The sequence below is a fragment of the Poecilia reticulata genome, chromosome 19 (genome assembly GCF_904066995.2).
Source record: "Poecilia reticulata chromosome 19, P_reticulata-male-v2, whole genome shotgun sequence".
Classification (NCBI taxonomy): Eukaryota; Metazoa; Chordata; class Actinopteri; order Cyprinodontiformes; family Poeciliidae; genus Poecilia; species Poecilia reticulata.
In genome coordinates this window covers 6,804,505-6,810,026 of record NC_088848.1, presented here as the reverse complement: position 1 = coordinate 6,810,026, position 5,522 = coordinate 6,804,505, and the positions used below count along the sequence as shown (strand labels likewise).

The 5,522-nt window shown below is 36.5% G+C and overlaps 1 long non-coding RNA gene across 2 annotated transcripts; it reads left to right on the top strand.

Moving 5' to 3' along the window:
- Positions 1–2,250: 2,250 nt before the first annotated feature.
- Positions 2,251–5,003, top strand: LOC103481406 (uncharacterized). Of its 2 annotated transcripts, none has more exons than XR_536290.3 (5): positions 2,251–2,342; positions 2,662–2,763; positions 2,887–2,984; positions 3,712–3,819; positions 4,796–5,003. It is a non-coding gene; the product is annotated as an uncharacterized LOC103481406 (long non-coding RNA). The 2 variants fall into 2 exon arrangements; XR_536289.3 differs by having other exon boundaries at positions 3,644–3,819.
- The last annotated feature ends 519 nt before the right edge of the window (positions 5,004–5,522 follow it).

The following is a 5,522-nucleotide window of genomic DNA, read 5'->3' as shown; positions in this document are numbered from 1 at the left end:
TAATCATAAGTGTGTATGCGCATGGCCCCTGATTTTTTAAAATATTTTTCCTTTAACAGTAGATTGTTTCTCTGCCAATCACACACTGAGCAGTACTGACACGTGCTTGATTGACAGCACTAAGACATTTCTCCTGGGTCTGATTGGTTGTTTTTTACAGTAGTGGTGCATTTCTTCAGATGACAATAACACAGAGAGAGGAGGTGGATGAGCTTGATTCTTTCACCAAATTATCTGCGTCATGACAAACTTTCATGACACAAAGTCAGTTTTAGCATATATAAAACAAAACATTTTTTTAAATAAATGTTCAACAGTGAAACTTTAAGGGAAGATTTTAAATGTCAAATGGTCCACAAGCCTCCCTGTGAACTATTAGTGCATGGTCTACATCAGAGCTCTTCAGCCATGGTCCTCATGGCCCTCTGTCCTGCATATTTTAGATGTTTCAGTGCTGCTGCACACCTGGCTTACTGGGTAAATATCAGGCTTCTGCAGCAACTGGAGACTTGCTAACGGGGTAATGTAATTATTTAAATCAGTAAAGCATGTGCACCAAGGGTGAGGACCTTTGCTCTACAGAGTGTCACATTTTGTCTTATTACATTAATCTTCAATGCCCAACCGATTCTACTTATATGACAGACCAACAAAAAATAGACCATGACTAGTATGCAAAAACACTGCTTAAAAAAATTCTAACAAGAAATTTTTTCCATGTTATTGTTGAAATTATCTTCCAGTGGAACTGGTACTTTTCATCAATATTAAGGAAATATTAGCTCTGATATCTTGGTGAAAGTTACTTGTAAATTAGTTGTAAACTAGTTTTGTCTTATTTCAAATATTTGCATTAGAAACTAGACCAAAAATACTTTTTAAGATTTTGTGTTTTTGCATTGTATGCGGTAGAAGAAAGCTGTAAGTATGTAATTATGCATATATTTTGGAAAGTTATTTTGGAAAATATTCACTACAACAAATCTAATAAGTACAGCAGGTATTTGTCTTCAGCCCCCTGAGTTCCTCAACCACATTTTACTGCGGTTTCAGCAGTAAGTCATTCAGGTTTCCCCTCTACATGCTTTGCACAACCAGATACATAAGTTTTAACCATTTATTTTTGCAAGACACCTCAAGTTCAGTCAGCATGGATGGAGAAGTCGCAACTGCATTTAAGTCTGGGCTTCGATGGGTCCATTTTAACACATGAATAAGCCCTAATTTAAACCTTTTAGATGTGTGTGTGTGTGTATATATATATAAGGCATCTGTAGTTTGGCTGGAAATATCAGACTCATAAACTGTGGTAAGAACAATTCCTAATAGAGCCACTAAAGATAAACTACTCTCTGACCTTAAATGTTTGGGTCATTGTCTCTTGGTCGCCTAAAGAGGCCTATGTGTGAAGTGTGTGAATGGCTGTAAACTTCCCCCAAAGAAATGAGTCAAGGCTGCACTGTAGGTGTTAGAGATATGAAACTAAAGGACATCTCTTCTGTTTAGTGTCAATTTTAAGTATTTTAAAAAAAGAAACCCATTTTGCTATGTTGCACTGCATGGGCAACAAAACCTTAATATGTACCAACCATCCAGACCATTCATGTCTTCTGGTTCAAGTCTGCTTTAAATCCAAACAGAAACTAAACATTGAGAGGCAGCACTTAGTTTTTTCTTCACTAATTAATTAATTCCAATCTGGTTTGTAACTTGTAATTACTTCAATTTATTACTGCCTTTCTCCAGCAGTGATTCAACGAGAAACAGTGTACAACAGGACAGGTTGCCAGTTCATCACAAGACAAACAATGTTGCATTTAGAGAGAACAATTTACTTTAAGAGTTGTATTTTTTGGGCTGTGGGAGGAAACCTGAGTATCCAGAGTGTACCAATGCGTGAATGGGGAGAACATGCACACTTCATGGAGAAGGACCCCAGACTGGGATTCAAACCTAAAACCTTCTTGCTGCAATGTGACAGTTAAACAAACAAAACAAAAAAACCCCTCTTGAAAACATTTATAACTGTTTAAACTATTTTAAACACAAAGTATACCTTAATTTTCACGAATAAACACTGTGTAAACAAGTTTATTATTATTGAGAAAGCTAGTTTTTCCTAATTTTAATTCCTGGGCGTACCGTCAGTCAGTGCCAATAAATGGTGCACCTGTTTTGGCTATTTCACAAACAGCGAGTAACAAGTAACATTGTTAATAATTACAAGCTGTGAATGTTTTCATATTCATGCTTTTATTTTGAAGGTATTTTATGCAGTTTCCTCTTCCTTCTTCACGTTCTAGACCCGATCTGCATAACGGCGTGAAGCATTCACTGACGACGTGAGTAATGTTGGTAATCATGCGATATGAATGTGTTAATGTGAATTATCACTTCTGACGGTGCTGTTGTCTGCCGGTGTATGTTTGTAATCTTTAAAATATCTCTGTTGTTAGTGCGTGATTTAGCATAAAAGCTAACTTCGCCGTTAGCCTTGAGCCATTAATCTTGAGCCGTTAGCCAGACATTGTTCAGGCTAAAACAGCATTTATGACAAAGGGAGTTAATACTGAGAAATAGATTTATTTATTAACGTGTTTATTTTCTGTATTTCATTTAGTACAGTAGTAAATAACAGTTTTTTTATTGTTGTATTCTCAGAAACTGCTCTGTTCTGTACAGAATGCATGGCTGTAACCCCAGTTCTCCAAAAAACCTTCATAAATCTACTGATGACCACACTGAAAGAAAAAGGATTTTGAGGTTTGTAAATACAATCCATTTTAAATCAGTTAAAATTATATAAGGTATCAAATCAACCTATTTGTGAATAGTAAGAATTGCAATAAAATAAAATCTACCGAACTATTTTGGGTCGTACGTCAGAACGTAGGTTTCTGGTTTACAATGCGCTCAAAGCGGTTCAGACAAAGGACATTAACCGCCACACTGCCACTGACTATGGAGCCGCCTCCACGTCAAATGTAAGTAAAACTATTATTTAGTATTTGTTTGTGTCGCTAATATAAATGTTGACTTATTTGATGACTCACAAGAGTTTCCAGAGTGTATTATTCAGGGGGCGTTTACACGACAACGATCCAACAAAAATGGCACTTTTGTTCCGTTTTTGTTGGATCGTTTACACGATAACGTTCTAATTACGATCTGTGTTTACACAGTAACGGTACACATCGAAAACGTGTAATGTCCTGCCACACCACTAGTTGGTGCTAGATTCTTTGAAACTTAGGTGCGCATGCATAAAAAAAGGAGTTGTACCTGAAAGCTGTTAAAACCGTTAAGATGGCAGCGAATAAAGTATTTATTTGGACTGACGACGAGGTAGAGCTATTACTTAAGGTAACTTTGAATTACAACACCATAAAATGTCAAGAAAACATTGACTGGGAGTCATGCCAATTGAAGTACGCGGACATATTTTAAGATTACCTGGAGCAGTATCCTGCTAATGGAAAAGAAGGAAATAGAAAAGACTTCCCGCACGAGAAAAGCGCCGTAACAAAAGCCCAGGTGATGTCCAAATTAAAAGCAGTCCGGGGAAAATACAGACATGCTGTGGACTCTGGACGTCGTAGCGGGCAAGGACGTGTGGTGTTAATTTTCTTTGAACTGTGTGAAGACATATGGGGTGGATCACCGGCTACCAGCGCGCTGGAATTTGGCGTTGAAACAACCGATTTTGACCAGGGCACCCAGGAAACCGTCCTCTCTGACACATCCAGTTCAACACCACATTCAGTGTGTGAGTCGCATGAGGACTCTACAGTGGCGAGGTCCCGAAAAGAAATGCTTGAAGTGAGTACAGATTATAGTTTAATATTAACTTGGCATTTATTATTTTCTTATATTGCCTGGACTGATGCAGACAACTGTCTAGAGTCTAGACTCTAGACTACCACGGAATTGTTTGTGTTGCAATGTAACATTTCTGGGCAACAGTGTGACACTGAAAAACAATAATGAATTTCGTCTGATGCAATACATATGAAGACCTCTTTTTTATTTTTATTTATTTATTTTTCTTTTGCGAACTGTGTATTTCTTGTCCACATCAGTTTCCGGGCAACTCCTGGACTTTGGCCAAAGCTAAGGTTAGCTTCTGATTTTATCTTCCGAAACGGCAAAAGGGCGATTCCACCTTATTTTCACTATAGTCTTTTTTTTTTCTAGTTTAAATACCATAATATCTAAACATTTAAGATTTTTAGATATTCTCATTATGTGTCACAGGTGTTTATTGTGGACAGATATGACTGACTGTCATATCTGTCATTTTCAACTAGTTATTTTGTTTACTTGTTAATTTTCTGCGTTGCTGAAAAGTAACATCAAACAGTGGACACTGACACAGGAAGGCAGTTTTCTTCCTTACTGAATTTGTTACTGTGCAGGATAATAATAATTATTCATTACAATAATAATGATAATAATTGTGTGACCGGTATCGGTGATCGGCCCTCATGGGTGATCGGTATCAGCAGGAAAAAAAAACCTAGTATTAATGGTTATAGTTTACAACCAGAAACCTGAATAAAGTAATTATTAACCCCATAAAGCTTTTTAAAATCCAAGTTGACCAGTGATTTTTGTTGTAATTCTATTAAAACAACAACAAAACATAATTTAAATTATTTATTAACTTCAGGGCAAAAATTAATTTTCTCATTATGTGCCACAAACCACTGATACATTTTTGCTAGGCCTGGGTGGTGTTGGACTGTTGTCTATGCTTTTCTGTTCTAACATATTTTCTCGTTATTTAATTCTTCAGACCAGGCTGCAAACCCACAGACAACAGAGGCTGAAGAAAAGGCTCAGCTCAGAAGCTGTATTGCAAGAAGACCTCCAAATAAAAAGAAGAATGGTGGACCTCCTGGAGGAGTCAGAGCGGCGCAATACAGAAAGACTGGATAAGCTTACAGAAACTATGGAAAATATGACAAACTGTATTAAAGATGGCTTCAGTCTCCTTACCAGAATGATGACCCAGCCTCAGCAACTATCATGTGCACCTCCTGGGCAAGTTGTCAGAGATCCACAAGGGCCGGGCTACTTTGATACTAACCAAAGGATCCCTTTCACTGCTTCGTCAAGTAGTCATTTATATAGACATGCAGTGCATGGAGATGAATTGTTTGAGCATTTATAAAATATTTTTATAAGTGACTTTTTAAAAACTCTTTACTGGTGTTCTGCTATGTTTTTTTCTTACTTAAGTAGTCTGTTGGACTCTTTAATATTTATAAATATTTTCTGCCTATTTAAAGTATTTGCTTATTTCATACAATATGTAATTTACAAAATAAAGTCTCCTTAATTCCATCATTTTGTTTGTATTAACAGACACACTCAAAGTCCAAAGATGTAAGAAATTTCTATTTTAAATTTTATAACAGCATATGTCATGATTCTGTGGATCCACACTTCCCCCACTCTTATGATTATAATTAATTGTACCTCCTAATGAGATATCACATGATTATGAGATACAATTTTGT